The sequence below is a fragment of the Lasioglossum baleicum genome, chromosome 10 (genome assembly GCF_051020765.1).
Source record: "Lasioglossum baleicum chromosome 10, iyLasBale1, whole genome shotgun sequence".
NCBI lineage: Eukaryota > Metazoa > Arthropoda > Insecta > Hymenoptera > Halictidae > Lasioglossum > Lasioglossum baleicum.
In genome coordinates, this window is record NC_134938.1 from 8,854,743 (window position 1) to 8,876,828 (window position 22,086).

Below are 22,086 nucleotides of genomic sequence, written 5' to 3' on the forward strand. Positions count from 1 at the left end.
TAAAATTATTTACATAAGAAGTATACCTTTATTTAGCTTCATTTCCAGTGTTGGGCAAATTTTATTTTAAATAATCAAATAATAAATAAACGTGTGATTTTAATTGCAAATAATAACTAAACTTTTTATTTAAATATCATAAAAGTTACTTAAGGTATACCGCCGGTGGTATTAATGAATAAAAATACAATTTAATTTATTCTTTCTTAATACAAATAATAATTGCAAATTGTATTTGTAAATAACAATTAACTTTATTATTTTAAATAAATTCATTTAGACTTGCTCAAATAATAAATAATTATTTTTGCGTTTTATTTGAATATCCAAATATCAAATAACTTGTTATTTAAATAATTACTTATTTAAATAAATTTATTTATTGCCCAACTCTGTTCATTTCCATGCAGATGGTGTATAATTATTTTATTTTGCATATAGATCCGCTGTCATATCCATAAAATGAAGAAGAACTGTCGGAAAGAAATTAATTTAATTTTCAAGTTAAAATAGCTCCGACAGCAAAGGGTTAAAAATATCGTGATGTTATTTTCAGCTTATTGGACGTATTGATAAAGGAAATAAATTTCTATTCCTAGCTTGTTGCGATTGAGGTGAACGGTTATTATTTTGCACAAAGCTGCAGCACTCTGCTCGAAGAAGTGTTTCGATTAATTTCAACGTTGAAGTTGCGAGCAAGCGTAGCGAGATGTTCGACAATGCGTAATTCGGTACGCGAATTTCGGTATTTGAGGACGTAGCGAATTCCTATCGACGTCTACGAAGATGAGTCGGGTGATGGTAGGTTCTCATAGAGCCCGGTCAGATCGAAATTCCTGAAGTATGTAGAACGATCCGTCGGGGATTCAGCCTCGGTAGCGTGCAGTGACCACAAAGAGAAGCCCTGGTACACAATGCGCGCGAATGGCCGTGGGTATAATCAAACGGGAGAGGGCCCACTCGAGCGGCGATCTTCCTTTATCGAGTATTAACCAGGAATCCGTGGAACGGATGGTCGTCTTTGTCTATTCCGTTGGAATAATACCGTGGCCGATGCTCGTTCAATTGCGCCAGCCACGGCGTAACAATAAAAAGGATGTATCGTCCGGAGTAATCGTAACGAACGAGGGCAATTAACTCACCGGGAGGGGTCTGCTGAGACAGCGGATGATTCGAGACCGCCTGGAAACGCGGGTGACCACCATCGACGCTCGAGGAAACTGCAGCGCAGTTATCGGGAACAGGATTATTCGGGAGTTCTGATTACGTAGCCTCCGAGTCTTCCGCCCCGCTCCCGGTCTAAATGTAATTAGCTGTCGACCACGAAAATTATCTCGGCCTCGGGAATCGCGACGTGCAAGTCCCCCAGCAAACGTATGGTTGTTCACCGAGGCCCTCCGGATCGTCTCATCGACGCGACACGAAATAATTAGCACCGAATTGTCTCTGTATACAGTGACACTCATATTCGGACACTTTTAACCCCTTGCCGTATTTTAACGACACTCGTGATGACGATTTGAAACAAAGTCTAACAAATATGAATGTTACGCCTTTCTTTTTAAATGAAATAAAATTTGATTAATTTGTAATCCATATTTAAGCATTAAAATAAATGTAGCCATACAAAAATCATAAATTTTCTTTTCACAAAGACGTTCTAATCACTGTAACTATACAGAAAATTGTACGGCAAGGGGTTAAAGAGAACAATTGATTTGCTACACAACGTGAAAAAATTTTTGAAAGAAATTGCAAGTTGTCGGAATTGCAGAGAAAATTCTGAAAGTTTGTATTTTGCAACTATTTTATGCGGGTTTATATGGAACAATTTAGAAAACACGTTTCGTAGATCTGTATCAATTTTAACATATTCTGATAAGTTTGTTACGAACTTTTCAATATGGTAAAAATTTCAGATTTTCACGATTTTCGGCCTCTGACTGCACTAAATCTGAGAATATGAAATTTTATATGATTAATATTATTTGAGGGGGTAGTATTATTCATAAAACTTTAGTAGGGAATTTAATATTATTTTAAAATATAGAATTAAATTATTAAGAAATTTTATATCATCTTTCAATGCCTGTCAAAGCATGAAACTTTCGCAATGCATATCATCAACACAGATCTACAAAACGTATTTTTAAAATTTTCAATATATGCTATAGGTCCATATAAAAAAACTTGTAAAATGCAGCTTTTAGCATTTTCTCTACAATTCCGACCAATTGCAATTTTTGAAAGAATATCTGTTTACATTCTGTACTAAACTAATTGCTGTAGCTCCCCAAAAATGTTCAAATCGTTCAACATTAAAAAAGTTATCTTTTTTTTAGAGCGTCTGAATATTAATGGGAGTCATTGTATGTGTGATAAAAATTTATCACCGCGAAAAATATCCATTTAAGTAATCCAGAATCTGCGGGAAGTGTAACAACGATAAAACTTTTTTTAAATTTTCGTTTTGCTAAAATTGCTAAAGAAAGAACGAAGTTTTTGCTTGGCAAAAGTTAGGCAACTGTTTAACAATTGCTTATCGCGCGACTCGCGAGCGTTATACGGGACCGCGTAGCGATTCTTGAGCTTCACGCAGCGAAGCCGCGCGGAACGAGCGTCCGACAACGCGTACCTCATATTTTATCGGAATGGGAGTATAATTAGTTGGAATAACCGAAGATATAGCGGCACCATTACGCGAGCAGCGCAATAAATGTAAATCAGGCGGCCGCGGAACCGGCAATAATTCCCGGTCCAAAAACAGTGGCGCGTCAACCGGCTCTCTATTATCATCCTGCTGGCTCAGGGAAAGGATATAAAGCTCCAAGTGCCCGGAAATAATCGCTAGACGTGTCTGTGGTTAAACGCAACACTCTTGTCAGCCACTTGGGACAATTGAACTGCGGCACGCAGACATACAACCGTTTCTGCGTATCTATGATAAGTCTTCAGGCTCTCCCGCATTTGTAAGTAAGGGAGCACGCCATCGCGAATTCTATTTTGTGTACTAAATTTACTGTGTGTATTCTTCGGTTCCGAACCATCAAATTTTGGGATGAAATATATTGAATTTAATTAACAACTGCAGCACAGAAATACTTCATTAGATTTTGAAGTATTTACCAGGTTAGAGGTAAGTGGATTGCAAATACTTTTACGCAAAATAACTTTCTAAGCCAATTTTAAGATGTAGAAATCGTATCAAATGAATTGTTTCATTTAATAAATTTCCACGAATCGAAAATAGTGGCTATTCATTTGCGTCAGTTTACTTATCCATTTCCGTCGTAAATCCATCAAATTCGCAGTCTAGAATCTTCAACCTCTTCTGAATAATTTATAATAAAATCTGTTGACTGTAAAATAATCGATCAAGAAATTGAAATAGAACCGCAGCTATAGATGAAAATAGAAAGTCAGAATAATAATGTCTATCGTGGAACGGTCTGCAAGGTTTCAAAGACAATTATTATTTTATACATCGTTGTTGATACATACACATTGATACATTGTTATAATAACGAGAATGAAACCAGCTCGCACACCATTCGGTACAAGGAACGCGAGTTTTTCTGCGTGAAAGATGCTTGTCGTGCAATTTGAATTTAAACGCACGTTTGTGCGCTCGATACGAGGAAAAACATCTCATTCTGTCTAATTCAATTAAGGCGGTAATTTCGTGAGCTCACCAAGAACGTCGTCTAATAACATAAAGAGACCGACTGTAGTCTCTTGGAAATGTTCGAGGCAAGACGCGCATCCTCGGTGCGTTCCGGTGTTTCCGTCAAGCCGGAGCCTCTAAAGAACTTTTATATTAAACTATGACCTGATTAAGTTTCGCTGAACGATGCACATTCTCATCCTGACGGAAATCTCCTTACGCCTTTTGCACAATTGTGAACTGTAGCCCGACGAGAATTGCTGCCACTAAATTCGAGTATACATATTACTAGACAGCGGATTTTAAGTAAGTGTAAGTTAACATACCAATGACTAGACGAAATTCAAAAGTGTTGAAACATTTTCAAAATTTAAGATGTCAATTTATGAGTTCTACTCTGTTAAATTCATTAATTATTTTGCATGGAGATCCGCAGTCTGGTAACAACATTTGAGGATTTTGAAAATACTGTTATATCCTGTGTAACCTATTAAACATATTTTCAAAGAAAATAAATTTCTAATTCGCTCCATTTCGTTATACTGCAGATAGAAAATTTCAATTTTGCATAAAGATCCGCTGTCTACATATTACTATTTAAAGACTCGAACGAATTCTGATTTTTCCTATTGTTAACTAGTACAACCCCTGTCACGTTAAAATGCACCATTCATGTATTTGAACGGATATAGAATGTTACTTCATTTTCTATCATAATTGACCCAACGAATATTTTTAGATATGAAGACCGTAGATGCAATTTTAGACTGAATTGATCTATTGAAGAATAGTGGACCGTAAATGGAATTTTAGATTGAAATGATCTATTGAAGAACCGTCAGTGGACCACAGATGCCAATCTTCGTCCGTCACATGTCACTCCTTACGGTAATCTTGTACGATACTTTTAATGGTTCGTGAAACTTTAAAAATAGTGTATACTTTTTGCAGCAGATAGGCGGCCATATTTATAGGTTAACACGTTGCTCTGGCAAATAACTTCATATCTGCACTCGGAACTATTTTAACACGAAAACTAAACATTTCTTCTGACCTAGAATATTTCCATTCAATATGATTTTTTTTAAATTCTTGATATCTTTTTAAAAATTAGTTTACACTAAGAGATTCGTCATTCAAAGACGCACAAATTGGATTTTGAAATTTCCCTTTAGGCCTAACAGTTTAGGAGGTATTTCATAAAAGAGATTTTTCAATTCTAACTGAGGGCTATTTCCACCCCCTTAACATAAATGTGTCACATGACGGACCTTGGAGATGACACATTGATTCCCAAATGAAATTAAAGCAATAACTTCTCTCAATAACTTTCTTGCCCCATAGTTTTGTAAAAACGATCGCCGGTAGGCAATGTACCGAAGTCGCAGGAGACTTAAGGCGGTAGAGGATACCAGAGGATTCGTTTCCAGGATTGCAAGGGTGCGGGATTCGCGTTCTCATTTCTCGATAATACAAAAATGGGGTTTTTCAGTAGTCAAAAACGCTAGATAAAAGATCGATCTGGGGCGCTATCGCCCTCAAAAGTCCTATTTTTTCGTTTACGACACGTAATTTGCATTATTCGGCAGCATTTAGCTATGAAAATAGCTACCTAGCGTTCCTACCTATCTAGCGTTTTAGCGTATCTAGCACTATGTCACGTTTTTACTACTGAAAAACCCCATTTTTGTATCTTCGAGAAACGAGAACGCGAATCCCGCACCCTTGCGATTCTGGAAGAAGGAGTGTACTCCCTTAAAGTTGAGATTTTCGCAACCCTGTAGCGCACCCCAGACCAATCAGCGACGCGGTGTCTCGCAGAAGAGGGCTGCGGTTCGTTCGAAAAACTGGGAGCGCCGAGGATGATAGTGAAGCCAATTCGCCAGTGCGATTTCTCGGCCGTTATCTCTCCTCGTCCCGGCGTTTTCGGGTGAAAGGCGACGGGGGGGGGGGCGTGATCTGGTTGATTTCCTCCGCAGACGCATTCCGGGGATCGCGATCGGCCCCGCAAAAGAGGGAGGAATCATTTGCGTGGGCGGTCGAGCAGTACCGGTTCGCCGGTGACATTCGTTTCTTTTGTCGTCTGGCCGCATTACGAGGGAAACGGGCAGGGATGACACCGGAGAAAGACGGAAGACGCTCCGGTTCGCGCGTCGCGGCGTCCTCGGCGCCAGGTTCGAGATCCTCGCCGGAGGTTTCGCCGCTTTATACCAGGCACAATGCAATGGGCATCGTTATGGCCGAGCACCACCATAAAGACTAGCGTCACCCGCGGCACAAAGCGCGCTATTTTCCAACCCCCAACCTACACCCCCCGCATATCCAACCGTGGCCACGCTTTTTTTTTCGCCGCGCAACGTGCACCCTCGCGCGCGGTCTATTCGACGGTAATGGCTTCTCTCGCATACTTACTGCACCTCCTTCTCGTCCGGCTCGTCGAGAGAACGGCCTCCGAAGTGTCCCCCTTGCCAAGTTACTTCTCTCCTGCTATATCATGCAACACCCGTTTTTGGCAACCCCTAACAGGAACAGAGTAGATAAGTCAGCTCCCTTCGCAGCGACTGCTTTTCCGATTTGCGTCCGTTGGAGCAGCCATGAGCAACCGATAAGCAACGTGTCGTACACGATTTTCGATACATTTTTCTTACTTCCCGGCTATTTTTTCTAGCATTCGACAGTCTTCGCTGAACTGCGTTAGAAAACACATTCCTCGTACAACGATCGAGTGTTTTCGTATTTGTATCATATTTTGCGTTATTTGCAAAGCACTGGTGCCAAATAAAAACTTTGTTCATTATTTAATTATCTTATTAAACTGAAACTAATACAGTGATGTCCTGACCACTGCTTTAAACTGTGCGTACCCATTTTTATCATAAACGCATCAAATCCTCACAGTCTAGTCATGAAAATAATATATTAATACTCTCAAAATCTTTTAATATCTTCACTGTTTTAAATTACACTGACTCATTTTTGTTATAAATGCATAAAATCCGGAGTCTACTCACATCACTGTGCTCGGGCATGTTCGAATCGAAGCAACAAACATTTCTTAGAAGTCTCCCCGACGTCTTACTGACCAACATTCTCTTCTTCACCCCTCGATTTCGAATTCTGCCGAGCTCGCAGCCATATTGTTCCCACCTGCACCGAAGCTACTGTCACGGGAAGCGACACTTTAGTGCGTTCATTTCCAAGACCATTCGCGCCGTTATTTTTATTCGGACGCATGAATTTTTCGAACGATACGTCTCGCAACCGGAAAAGGCTTCCGGTGTTCCGTCTGTTGATAGAGTGTGAATATTTGAACAGGAACGGTATTACAGATGGAGGATCCGATGAATTCGTTATGAGAAAAGACGCAGGTGCAACAGGAAACACCGAGATTCTGAGACCGAGAGATATGTGAGTGACGTAGATGCATTTGCGTTATGCAGAGTTGTTGCGCCAGTTTCCGGTGCTCCGGAAACGCTGCCTAACTTCTTGTGGGTCACTAGCACGTACGAGGTGTGTTAAAAAAATAACGGGAAATTTTTATTTTTCGAATAGAATTTTATTTATTCGTCTACGTGAATGTTTGCAAAGGAAAATGTTGCTTCAAATAATCTCAGGAGCCTCCTATTTCCGGCTGTTGAAGGAATTTTGGGACACCCTGTATACTGGTGCAGAGATACTTAATCTTGAATTGATGTCACCAACGTCGGTATAAATAGCTAAGCAAGAATAGAAGCTTGAAATTGATCAAATTAACAAATCGAGTTCCGTAAATCTAGAGGTAATCAGGTTGGGGAGATGGCTCGTTTTACGAATTGCAGCTTGAAGACAAGTGGAAGATCACCGACGAACGACGGATTGGTCTGTTAGCGACTACGGATCCATTAATCGCACTCTCGTTCTGGCCAGCATCGGTGGAGCGTTCGCCAACTCGACAGCACCGGCGAGAAAGAACCGAAGAAGATGGGAAATGTAGCAATTGCCGACGTATAAACTCACTGGCTCGGTGCTTTTATGAGTCTAATATAAAGAAACGACCTTGGTCAACTATCTGCCAACAGCTAGACGATGTTTCATGAACTCCCGTCACGACAGCATAACATAATCCCTTTTTCCTCGCGGTTTCTCTCGTCTCTCTCTCGTTAACTTTCTTCAGCTTTTTCTTCCGCCTCGTATTTTATTTCCTCGTACACGATTCAGTCCCGCGCGATCGTCTTTTTATAGATTTTCTTCAATGCCACCGGTGGTTACACTTTTCCTCGGACATTGTCACACTAAACTTCCGCTGAAAGTCATGTTTGATTTGTGTTTATCGTCGCGGCCGGCATTTTCCCGCTCTCTTTTGCAATTCTCTCCATTTGATTACAACGAACGCGTAAAACACAAAAACGACGTTTATTTATCGGCTGTATAAGGTCGTAAATTAAATTTTCGCATTGTTTTTAGAGCATTCATCGTCGCGATACAAAACGCACAAAACCGTTTTCGATGAATTGCACACACTCCTCCAACTAACCTTCTCCATTTATCTGCTGGAACTGCAATTCTTCCGTGGACGGGATAAAAATGGATAAACAGAGGTGCGGCGATTGCAATTTAATATACATTATGGTATATTATCAATCCTGTATAGCTTAATTTACAGAAATAGAAAATCAGAAATACCAGAAGAATGTGCCCAATTTTATTAATAAACCGAGGTTCTGATTTTTCCTTACAACATTGTCATCAAAATTGTGCACGTCATATAATGGAACAGTTCTTCTAACTGCTCGAAAAAAAATTTAGTTGCTTGGTTCACTTTTAAAAAATGTACCGCATTTAAAAGTGTGTATGAAAAGCTTTCGACTCGCTGTATATTTATAACGACTGTAAATCACGGTGCAACGCAAACCATAAATTTCAAGCTATTACACAGGCGCGCCTGTGCGGTTTGCACGGGCCAGTATCCTCGCTGAAGCGACTATAGTGCGAGGGCGTGAATTAGAAGAACAGCGGATTGATCGAAAAAGAAACGCAGAATTCCGGCGCAGCAACGTCCGCGTTCCAATCACGGGCCAGACAGGGAATGCAGTCACTGATATACACGCATGAAATACGATATTCAGGTAGTTTCGGAGCGAACCCATTCGGCTGCGCCGGGGGATCCCCCGTAAGCCGTGTGTCGCGGCCGAGATTTCGCGTAACAGCGCGGAAATATAACACCTTCATCGCCGGTGACGCGGTAATACTTGCAGTGTAACGTTTACCCATATTTCAGGCTCGAGCGCATTGAATGCAGTTACAGGCCGGAACACCGCGTGAACGCGGGTTTATTCGACGGTGTAAATCTTCGGGAATCCTCGAAGAATATGGAGGTTTCTGCTCGATTCATTTCGAGGGTTACGGAGACGTAGTGCGCCACCGACTTCGCCGCATTTTTCTTCGTGACCGTGGAACGAGCCGTTCGTGAAATTGTGTCATACTTTCGCGAACGTAACGTGCCACCGAGAATCAATTCCTCGGGACTATTCTTTGAGGATTATCGACCGACCATCTTGTCTTTCTGTAGGCCAAACGAAATGAAAATTTGTTTTCATGACAGACGTCATTGTAGAGATGTGATTGCAGCAAATGTGCAGAAAATGTTAGGCATTCATTGTTTCCAAATCATGCTAAACATTCGTAGTAAAAATGGAGTTTACACACAGACTTATTAACCATCTTATCTTTCGCAGATTTAGTAGACGATACGAAATCAAAATTTATTTTCTTCGTAGGAGATGTGGTTGCAGCAAATTGAGGTACGTACACAATTGTCTGTGCCGTAGGCATTTATCGTTTCCAAATCATGCTGAACATTCGCAGTAAAAATATAGTGTACACACAGACGTTTATTTTGATCTTACGAGACCGATTCTACAAACTCAGAAAGCCGCTTAGAATCGACACCATTCAATCGGCAGTTGCTCAAACAATGAGTCCCCTATCCAAAAAAAGGAACTAGGTTAATCTACTCAGGCTGGCCGCTGTTTAACGTAAATCTACCCTGTCCGCCTGTTCGAGAGGATCCCGCCTAGAACAAAACAAACGCACAAATATTTGCGGGGCCGCGATAAAAGCTTTCGAGCACGGGCGATTCATGGCGTCATCGTTTACCCGGAAGCTGGAGCGGGCGGACAGAAAAAGACGCGAGGAAGAGCACACGGCTAGGGTAAGAAACGCGCGAAGTCTTCCTCGGGAGATCTTCGAAACGAGGAGAAGAAACCGGAAATATTTCCAGAGCGGCGGACCAAGTTTTCAGCGACGCACTAATGGCGTCGTTTTATCACGATCATCGAGCCGCGATTCTGCATGCGACAAGCCATCGTTACCCCTCGCGACCCCCGACGCTTTCCAACCCCCGCAGCTTTTCACCCCCGTCCCTTTTCACGGACAATCACCGGTTCCCCTTCTTCCGTGGCACCGAGAATCCCCCTGCCCTCCACGCTCTGCCACTTGACACTAGACAGTCTCTTCTGTCTAGTGGGGTGGCTGCATCCGCAACGTTCAAAAACCTCTGGCTGCACCACCGAGCGCGTACATACTCTACACCGACGCGTCCTGCCGTACATAAGCTTGTAGATGTGTCGCGTGCGTGCATACGCGCATCCCGGATGCGACAGCCGCACCAGACAACGCTTCAGACACCTTTGACCCTGGGCTCTTTCGCTTTGTTCGTTTCACGGAGGATTTCAGTTGCGAAAGAGACCCGGCGACACCCTCGCCAGAGATTAACCCTCGCCAGACGGCCCTCGGACAGTCTTCGCCAGCAACAGGACTGTGTGACTGTGTTTCCGATTTGATATAGTCATTTTATTGAGGGAGGACAAGGTAATTGCAGTCAATCATGGTCAACATTATTATTACTAAATTGTGACATAAGTTTCTCATTTTTCTTCTTTACTTTCAGCGAAGGAAAACAATCTTCATTTGGTTCTCAACGTGATGGAGCTAATATTGATTTACCTATAAATGTGCTGTTCATACAGAAGACTAAATTCTTGATGTATGATACAATGATCAAAAATTGTCACGAGCTAATATCTTCGATGCAGAATATAAGAGGTAATTCCAAGTTTGAAGCTTTTTTTACAGTTTATCTTGATTCATACATGAATGAATTTTTTCTGTAAATTTCTAATTTCTCCTCTTCATTTACAGCGAAGAAAGACAATCTCATCCTTTGGTTCTCAACGTGATAGACATTCTTGTCACGAACGTCCGCAATCAACATTGCGTCAACATTGATACACAAATCGTGCCGAACAATTTCCCATCGCGAATTACAATGATCTGCAATCATCAGCATAATCTCGCGAGAACATCGACTCGAGGGTCTGGCGAAATAAAAAGTGTTTGATACCTCGGAAGACGATTTAATGGCCGCAGAGGTTCCCGAGGAATATCGGGACGCGGGATAACCGTGCATGTATGCATAGCTCATAGGGGAATGTTCGAGCTCTTACCTTCGATTTTTCTTCAGAAGCGTAGACAAACGTCGCTCGTGAATATCGAGATCGGCCAGAGGAATTCCCTATTCCCGGCGTACTTCAGCTAAGGCGAGAGGAGTTGGATATACGAATCGAAACGTAAAAGCGTCGTCCTCCCGGCAGCTAACCTCCCATCCCTCCCCGTCGACCACCCTCTTCTACCACCCTGCCATTAATAGTATGCATTTATTCGGAGACGCGGAATTAGACCAGGGATTGCGGTCGCAAGCAGAAGTGGGTGCTCGCCGTTTGAAAATCGCTGGGCAAGACGCTTTTGAATTATTCAATCTTCCATCGATGGAAAACCGTCGGCTTCTACTTTGCTCTCTTCCTTCTACCCTTCCTCTTTCTCCCCAACCTCTCTCGTCACGACACTTATCCCCGCACACCGTTCCTTTACCACCCGCAACCTAATATTAGCCAACTAACCATTTTGCACTGGAGTCGCTTTTTTGTACACGACACCCTGACAACATCGACTCTTCTCGTTTCATTCTCAGCCGTGAATTATGATCGTTGCACAGATGGCGGATCCAACGAGTCGAAATTCGATGCTGATACGAAGACGAAGTGTAATTTTTTTTATCTATTCCCGAGTGGCACTGTTGTTACTTGTAATTAGACAGCGGATAAAAATGTTGTATCTGAATAGCAACAAACTGGAGCGGAATAGAAAATTATTTTTCATTTTAATATGTTTCGTAGCCTGAAAATAAGACAATATTTTTAAACTTTCATAATGTCTTCACTGTTTCAAATTAAGTCTACTGATTCCTGTCATGTAACCAGTTAAAACAGGAATCAATTGATCAATTGATCATTGAAGGAAAAATTGATCATTGACCATAAAATTGAGTATCTGTACGATACACTGTCCGTTTCGAATATAAATTAATTCATTTAATAAGAGAGATAAGTACTTCCGTTCGGAGAATGAGCATCATTTTAGCATATTGGAGAAATTAATATTTCCATACGACTACTCTTTGTGTAATTGAAATTCCCATATTCTACAGTTAATAATCTGTCTGCGGGTGACATGCTTTAAATTCCATCTGGTCGAATGGTATTTTAGGAATCTCTTTGCGTGCGTAATATAATGTGGTTAATCATTGCCAACGGCTTCCATAATACGATTAGAAAGAAAGGTAAAGAGTTTATTGAAATAGACTGCGGATCTTTATGCATTTATAGGAAAATTGAGTAGATGAAATTAAAAATTGTAGGAAGATTTAAAAAATTGAGAACGTCCATATATGATTCCTTATTTATTCAGATTATAATTAAGTGAATAAATAACTTTCAATTTTTATTTTGCATAAAGATCCACAGTCTATCTATTAATCCTGCTCCGTTTTTTGGGCCCAACATTGTGTGATACATTTTGATGCAGTGACGTCTTCATTTTATTAAAGATGAGTTTATATTTCAGAAGAGTATAAAAAAAAACATTGTGAGTACGAAATCAGTGACCTAGAAAATTCTATAAAGTAGAAGTAATTTACCGATGGAAACAAAAACTGAAAAGTTCAATTAATTCCGCCTGCCATTTTTAGGTGCTCGAAGTGTTAATCGGCGATTGCAGCAGGGTTGACTTTATAAACCGGCAACCTCGCGACATCCGCTCGAACAATTTTGCCGCGCAGTTCTTTGTGATAATTTCGGTACGTTTCAGCCAAAAAGAGGACCGAAGAACATTTGGTCGTGTCTTGTAGAATTTAATGGGAAATGGCTGTTACAGGAGTGGTTCCAGCGTAGAAACAGCGATCACGGAGACTGCAACGGCGTTGCGCCGCCGACTGCAGCCGGGAATATGCATCTACGTGGTCAAAAGCCGGTCAGATTCAATTACGAGCCAGTTTAATAATTCCTCGCCAGGCAAGTCACGTACAGCGCCCAGGCCAGGAGTTGTCTCTGCTCGGTTCAGCGAAGTTAGGAACATGTTTTTGAGCTTCCCGGTCGCATCGTTGCCGGTTCGCGAATCGAAGCGCCCGTGCAGCGCAGTCCCCCCCCCCCCCCGTGGAAAGTGGCCCGCGAAAGACACGGCTGTATTCTTGAATACCGAAACGAGAATTCCGGCTCTCGCGATCTGCTCGGAGGAAGCCGTGACACGCTCTCGGGGAGGAGCAGCCGCCGGTGTCGGGAGAAGCTGCACGGCTTTTCCAAAACTTCGGTGTAACTTAAATTATAGTTTAAACGACGAGTCTCGCGGCATTAGCCCCGTCCCGCTCCGCTTTTAATAATTGAACACCCCTTTGAGCCCGGCGAATTAACTTCCTCCCGCTAGATAGCTGCAAATTAATCACTCGCGTATTCCGAACGTTTCGGATTCACGAAAACGGCCAAAGAAAACTCGCTCTGTTCCAAATTCGTTAAACGTTTCGTACGCTGCTCGGTATTCAGCGGCCCGGCGAGTTTCGAAATTGCGTCCAAACTTTGGATGGCATCTAGATAATTGCGAAACGATTCGCTATTGCGTACGTGTTAATGTGGAAAGCTTGAAAAGATCGAGTGCTAATGCATGCTCGCGATCCGTGGAATTTAATGGGTCGGGTGCGGGGGAGCTTCTGGCTTGGTAGAGGATCTTCTCTAAAGCAATCGTGGAATTATTATATAATTAATTCGAAGTGCTAGGCCGAGACAAGTAAAACTGATTTAGAACGAGAATAATAAAATAACCTGAAGAAAACTTTTGTAGAATTTATATTTTGTTTTAGTACTGCGAATTTGTCGGATTTAACTAAACCTACCGAGCTTTAAAAGTAGCTGGTACACGTTGCCTCATAAAAATAACAAGATTAAACTTATTTGAACATAGTGCGGTTTATATTATATAATATCTGCGCTATTAAATATTAAATACTGGGTGAATCTCGTAATTAAAATTAAAAATATTAGAACGCATCATTTTGAAGTTAAATGTCTAATATTTTTCTCGAAATGCTGCGTAAAAAAGTATTACACGAAGTGGGACTTTGAATGAATTTATTGTGAAATAAAAAATCTGGAATCGGTCATTTGACAGGTGGTGGTAGGTTCAGTGTGAAAATTGCAATTCACATCAGAATCCACAAACCGCTGATTACATTTTTCTCTCAGGTTGATTGGTGACGTTAAGAAGATAATTTCAGGATCTCGCACACCTCTAATCTCTGAAGCGGGTGTGCACGTTAGATCGTCATCCGATAAAGTCTCCGTTAAGTGGAGTTCCGCCATGAGGCGGAAGAAACGTGTGCCCGTAGAGATTCCATAAAAACACTCTCACGGGCCGGCTAAGCCGAAAAGGTACGGGTTCCCATCGATTCTCGCAAGCAGACTAGACGCGTCGCGTCGCGTCGCCTCGCCTCGCTTCGCCTCGCCTCGCGGGTATATACGCGGCGATGTGTAAATTACAGAACGGCAGACTATACACGAGATTACGCTTGTCTACCGAGAAAGACGTACCAATAACATTTTTCACGGGCGACTGCCGCGATAAGTGCTTCAACCTGGCAAGCTCGTCGCTTCCGATACTTATCCTCGCGCGTCCGCGTATGAATCACGACCATTGTGCCCTGGGAACTTGATGAAAAGTCACCGGAGATAATATTGGTACGTCGCGAATGTTTTCCTTTTTCCTCCACCATTCTTTTTTCCCCCGTTTCGCGAACCTTCCGCGTCTCGCCGATCCGTTTCTCGCATTTCCATCGTATTTCCACGCGCCGCACAGACCACTCACCCTCCATCCGGCCCTATCACCCCTTCACTCTATCCTATCCGGCTCTATAATAATGAAGTTGTCAGTTTTTGCGGTATGTTCTGCTGGTACATCCCTGTCCCACGTCTATACACAAACACTGCAGAAGTATACGGTCAGTTGCGCGACTGCTGATTATTCGCCGACATGCTCTAAAGCTGAATCGTTTGCAATGTTGTCTGTACTATCGAGTATACAATAGGATATTTTTATTTGATTTAAGTGCGTAAGACATTTTAAGCCACGTAGCACAGTGACAAGGTAGTTTAGCCAACCCTTAACACGCCGATTTTAGCACTAAACCTACCACTGCCTGTCAAATAACCGGTTTTATATTTTTCATTTTACAATTATTGAAGTTATGAAGTTGCTTATATGGAACATGTTTCGATAAATTTTTTTATCCAAGCACATATTGTAATAAAAACTGCACGACATCTAAATAAATAGAGCCTTGTCATTTTTGTATGCTAAAATATTTTAATCGCTTTCAGTGCTCGGGAGGTTTAGTGTTAATAAAATTTTGGTGTGATATAGAACTCAAAGAAATATTCCACACACGTATCTTTTAAAATAGTCCTCGAAGTTGAGGTGAACATTTAATTGAATATCTCCGAAACTAGTAGGTCTAGAGGAAAATTTCAAAATCCAATTTTGCACGTCATTGAATGACGAATCATATCGTCTAAACTGATTTTTTAAGAAATTATTTAAAAATTAACTTTCTATTTTGGGCTGCACTTTTCCTTCCGCAACCTAGGGGTACTAACAAAAATCTTCAGAAGATTAGTTTACAATTACGATTTCTTTCGTATTCATTATAATTTTATTGTCGTAAAAATTTTGTCGACTTGTTATACAATATTGTATAGCACCCTCAAAGTTCATTTGATGTTATCGTTAGAGTTAAATACACTACCGAGGGGTATTAACCAAAATTTTCAGAAAAACATCAATTTACAATTACGATTATTGCCGTAAAAATTTGGTTCATCTTAGTGCACTGGTCTGTTGCAAGAAATTCCGAAAAATTGATAAAAAAATAAGTCGTTTACAGGGACGTCTCCCCTCAAGTCCGGTCGGGCGCGTTCGCGCGCACGCGAGCCAGAGGGGATATCAGCGGCTCCCATCTATGCGTGAAAAATGACGGTGATATATCAGACGGGTTCGTCATTAATCATCGGCCGTGAGCACGGTCGCGCTGCAAAGTCCTTCGAGCGGAACCGTCGACGCCCGCCTGGGAGAAATCATCATCCGACACGCCCTTCGCCGAAAAAAACGAGGCGCTCCGCGAATCCCCAGACGAAACCGTGCAGAAATGGAATTCTCCGCGGGTCTCGTCGCGGATTGACAAAGCCCGACGCGGCTAATCGAGTTCCCGGCTGCATCGGCCGGAAAGTTTTTCTCGACGGGGAGGGTCGCAAACCGTGACGTCTGATGATAGCTGCGAGACAGAGGAGAAGTTGCTTTTCCACAAAAAGCTGCTTTTTTCCCGTAGAGCTATTTTTGAGAATTTTCTCTCTCGTTCCGGTCGAGAGCCGCAGATTTTACTGACATGTTTAATTACACAGAATTTTGTACACCCATTGTATTCACGAATGCTTATTTGTTTTTGTTATGGTGATTAGAGCCATCTAAATTGTTTTTTTTTCTGTTGAAAAGGTCGATCATTTTTTGTAAAATCTTATAGTTCAACACTTCAGAAATGTCACGCAATCTTGAGTTATAATTTTTAGTTATTTTCAGAGCTGGGCGACTTCCAGTGGAGGGGGTAACCGAATTTACTAAGATCGTGCAGCTCCGTCCAGCTTAGATCAAGACTTCATTAATAATCTTCTCGCATGTAATACTATTGGTCATACGAATATTTCTCAGTAATAAAATCAGACTTTTATTTTCACGGGCGATTTTATTATTTCAATATTTAAATGTTCGAAACATTTTTTCATACAACAAACAACTTGCGAGTTATTTGAGATCGTCACGTTACGAGCTTCGCTCTATATTATCAGTCGATTTTATAGATAGCGACGCTTCAATTACTGTGTTGGATGCAGAGAACATAAATAAATATTAGGTCGAACCGTAAATTACTGATGAGTAAATTTAAACCAATATTATTTATGACCCAATCAAATGTTTAATTATTTACTATACACCCGCCGCGATGTTCAAAAGCCAAGTTATACGTAAAAGTGAAATACATTTGGTAAATAAGGTGGTCGACGAAACAATTTTATTTACCGCGAGTGCGGTACTTCATGTTTCGAACGTTCAAAATCAAAGTAGCATAAACAAACAGTTAAAAGAGTGCTCGGTCATCTTAACATTGAAATGTTTCTGCCGTTAAATGAATTACTATGATTTTATCGAACTTTGAAGGATGCTGAATCGGCAATGAAGGTGGTAAGGGTAAACTTTACTTTACCGGACTCAAAATTTGTGCTTTTCTCCTATAAATAATTATGTATTTGGTATGTAATCCATTAGATTAATACCCGGGGCGGCTGCAGATCGAAGTTTCGATCCGGTAGGATCAATGGTTCAGGAGTTATGCTTGCTTAAAGTTGAGCAATCTGCAGTGTTTTTAATAGGTAAGGGCGCCGCCATATTGATTTGTAGTGACGATCGCGAGCCGCTTACGACCTCCCCCCCCCCCCCCCCCCGACCTAATCAGCAACCAACTCGGTAAGCGGAGCGCGTCACTACCAATATGGCGGTGCCTTTGCCTGTCAAAAACACTACAGATTGCTCAAGTTTAAGCAAGCATAAGTCCTGAACCATTGATCTTACAAGATCAAAACTTCGATCTGCATCCGCCCCGGGTACAAATCTACTGGATTATATACCAAATGCATAATAATTTATAGGAGAAAGGCACAAATTTTGAGTCCGATAAAGTAAAAAGCAGCCGGTGGTAATATTGCAAGAAATGTCGGAGTGCATGAAATGCGACAGGAACACCATCACCGTTCATCGATGAAAACATTACACCCCCGCGGCAGCTCGTTCTATTAATTTTTATATCGGCAGTACAATTTAATTTTGAATTTGATTGGCGCGCGAGAAAAATTAGCGTCGCGGCTCGATCGTTCGGAAAACACACTCTCTCGGCGGCGATTTATTAATAACCAGCCGGCGCGGAAGACATTAATATAATTCCACTTAATGAATAAACGATATTCCGGTCTGCGGCGTTGCGGGCACGGTAAAAGGCCAATATTTACACCACGGCTCGTCGGTTGTAATAAACAATCCTGTGAAATGTTTACGTTCTCGACGGTCAAAAGCTCGGTTATGCTCGTCAGAGAGTCTTGTTGCCGCGCAATGTATGTATATGTAGTTGTTCGCGCATTGTCAACGAGCCGAGATTTCATTGGCGAAGCGCCGTGACAAGCCGCGAGAACAGAATTGTCGAACGACAATCGGTCCCTATCGTACGTTTGATTAACTCGAATGCATCGAAATTAATGCGCGTCGCGCAACTATTAACGAGGTCCTCTCATTCTGTCGAGTATTAATACAAATTACGCTGAAACAATTTTACCCCATCGACAAATTGTCACACCGCGCTCGCTCGAATACGATGGATGATCAACTTGACAGCACAATTTGTCTGGGAGCTCGTTAAAATTTCACTAATGCTCGTGTTTCTTGGAAACGGTCGAGCGCGGACACGCGGACCGCAGCTCCGCGCCATTTTGACGGTCGAGCGAAGCCACGAAGCAGCGAATAAGAAATCTTTGCAAGACATCTCGGTGACAGTTGTGATTTTCTGCTGGTTTAACCCCTTGCCGTACCTTTGCTTTTACAGTTACAGTGATTAGACCGTCTTTATGCACAACAATGTCGTAGAAGGGAGAAAAAAATGTATATTTTTGTATGGCTACATTTATTTTAATGCTTAACCCCTTGCCTTACGATTTAATTTACGGTTTCAGCGATTAGAATTTTCTTTGTAGTTCGTAATTTCCTAGAAAAGGAGAAACTTTGTCTATTGTATGCCTACATGTTCTCCAATAACTATACATTAACAAAACAAAAATAGAATTTTATCTCGGTTTATAGGGGATTAATAACATACATATTTATTAGACTCTGTGGAAAATCTTCATCACGAGTCTGACACGATATTGTAAGGCAACAGGTTATTGCTTAAATATTGATTACAAACGAATCAAATTTTATTTTATCTATAATGAAACGCGTAACATTCATATTTGTTAAACTTTGTAAAACATTCTTCATCACGAGACTGGCCCAATATTGGGTTGGCAAGAAAGTGATAAGTAAAATAAAATTTTCTCTATTCAAGTAATGAACTTTAATCAATAAAATATTTTCCATTTTATTCGATGATCTTTCGCCATCCTTCTGGTAGCTTCATAATTCCTCGCTCATAAAACAAACGCGATCCAAGTGGGATTTCAGGTCATCATCATTAGTGAATGTTTTACAATTCAAAGAGGTTTGTAAACTTCTAAATGGATTGTAATCTGATGGTGCAATATTCAGTCTGTATGGTGGATGTGACATCACTTCCCAATCAAGCTCTAATAATTTTTTTTAATGTTCCACCATGATAACGCTAGGCTGCACACATCTTTAGTAACAATTATTGGAGCTTGTTTGAGAAGTGATGTCACTGCATCATCAGATTACCATTTATTTCGAAGATTTCATTGATTAATCTCCATTGCACGAATAAAAAAATTGGATTTCATTTCACCTTAAAATACCGAAATTACTTTCTCGCCAGCTCAGTCCAATTAATTCCCTCTCCAGTAACATCAATGACCTTTTTACGAAAATCAGATTGTTCGATCTAGATTGTTGATCGGCGTCAGATTGTTTCGTCTCGCCGCGCACCGAGTCGTTCGTGCTGGTTAAAATCATCGGAACCGTATGAATGCAATTAGCCGCGCTCCGAAGCGAGACAGAAAAGCGGAGTATCGCGTATCGACGTTTCGCGTTCCATCGTTCGCGGGCGACGGTAATGATACAATGCTCGCGTGTTGCGTCAATACGCGCGAGTACGCGTCAAAGTGCGTGCAAACTAAGCGTTCGCGCGCCCACGCACATTGTCGATCGTTTGTATACACGGCAGGGATGAAGGGGAGGGTGTGAATGAGGGATGCAGAGTGAAAATCGGGGAGAAAGAGTAAAGGTTCATTCACAGTAGAGCTAGCCACGGTGATGAGGAAATTTTGTTATAATAGGTAAATGAAGCTTGACAATTAAAAGGATCTTTTATTTAAACGAATCGTCCTGCTCTTTTGTGCATGTTTGACTAACTGGAACATATGAGAAACCCTATAGGGATCGTTAAAAATTTTTCACACGTTTCTCCCTTGAAATCCCTTCTTTATACCACGTAATAATTTCTACCTCTTGCATTCCCACATATAGGGATCGTCATAACTCGAATGTGAATGGAGCTTAACGCCGAGGCGCGAAGTCACCGGGAAACGAGGGTGCGTGGGAACAAACAAAGAAGCGTCGAAACAAATATACACCGAAAAGGAGACAATGCACGGGAGAAAGCAAAAAGAGAAATAAGAAGGGGAAATAGCATTGAACAGCGTCGATGTCATTATAACCGAGCAGACGACAGGATCTCCGATCAATTTATTTGAAATTCTCGCTGCGAAACATCCGACACAATTTTGTCGTCGAGATACCCCCCGTGGAATCCTGCAGATTACTTTCCAGAAGATCTAATAAAAAAGAAAAAGAAACCTAAGCGCCTCCTCGTTTGGGAGATCCTTGACTACGATGTTCCCGCCCCTACAGATTGGGCTGGCCTGTGAACGAGGCTTAAGTGCCATCGAGAGTAACGATGCCCACTTAAAAATCGTGATTTGCACAATTCGACCCTCGAGTCTGAAGAGACGCGCGATCTCTTCCTTCCTTCCTTCCTACTGTCACCATTTTCATACTTAAACGCGACACACGTGGCGCACGTGCCACCTGGAATGGTACCCGCTGAGCTTTTCATCATTTTAATGAGTAATCATGCTGGCAGCGATTAATACGGCTCGATGAGCCGGATGTATAACCGAACATGATAATTAAAATTCCAGAGTGACCTAGCGTGTATTAAAATGGGGAAGGGCGATATAGTTATGCGAGTTATGTATATGTACAATATGAACATTTTATGTATAAATCTACAATCAATAAATAAAGGAAATGTTATGAAAAAGCATATATGCGTTTATATTTATTGAAACACCAAATTTTCCCAAATCCACGACTTTTCTTTGAGTTAAACTACTGATTCCCGCAAAAATTTACGCCCGTCTGACTTGTCGTTGGCCAGCACTACTGAATTTCGTGCCATCTCCTGCAATATCGTGTTCTCCTAATACAAAGTTCAATTTTCGAGATTTTCAAAAATTTTCGCCAATTTTCGACCGTCTGGCTTGTCGTTGACCTGCACTACTGAATTTCGTGCCACCTCCTGCAATATCATGTTCTCCTAATACAAAGTTCAATTTTCGAGATTTTCAAAAATTTTCGCCAATTTTCGACCGTCTGGCTTGTCGTTGACTTGTACTACTGAAATTCCGGATACCTCCTTCGATATCATGTTCTCCTAATACAAAGTTCAATTTTCGAGATTTTCCAAAATTTTCGCCAATTTTCGACCGTCTGGCTTGTCGTTGACCTGCACTACTGAATTTCGTGCCACCTCCTGCAATATCATGTTCTCCTAATACAAAGTTCAATTTTCGAGATTTTCAAAAATTTTCGCCAATTTTCGACCGTCTGGCTTGTCGTTGACTTGTACTACTGAAATTCCGGATACCTCCTTCGATATCATGTTCTCCTAATACAAAGTTCAATTTTCGAGATTTTCCAAAATTTTCGCCAATTTTCGACCGTCTTGCTTGTCGTTGACTTGTACTACTGAAATTCCGGATACCTCCTTCGATATCATGTTCTCCTAATACAAAGTTCAATTTTCGAGATTTTCCAAAATTTTCGCCAATTTTCGACCGTCTGGCTTGTCGTTGACCTGCACTACTGAATTTCGTGCCACCTCCTGCAATATCATGTTCTCCTAATACAAAACCCAAAAATTTGCGAAAATTTTCGAAAACCTCGAAAATTGAATTTTGTATTAGGAGAATATGATATCTCAAGAGGTGTGGCACGAAATTCAGTAGTCCAAC

The 22,086-nt window shown here is 41.4% G+C and overlaps 1 protein-coding gene and 1 long non-coding RNA gene across 3 annotated transcripts in view; one reads left to right on the top strand and one right to left on the bottom strand.

Annotated features, from left to right (window-relative positions):
* The window catches only part of Sema2a (Semaphorin 2a), a 712,886-nt gene that overhangs the window by 425,096 nt on the left and 265,704 nt on the right, over positions 1–22,086 (bottom strand). The window lies entirely within an intron of this gene.
* LOC143213070 (uncharacterized) lies at positions 5,334–11,639 on the top strand. The gene is made up of 3 exons (XR_013009857.1): positions 5,334–10,513; positions 10,593–10,747; positions 10,844–11,639. It is a non-coding gene; the product is annotated as an uncharacterized LOC143213070 (long non-coding RNA).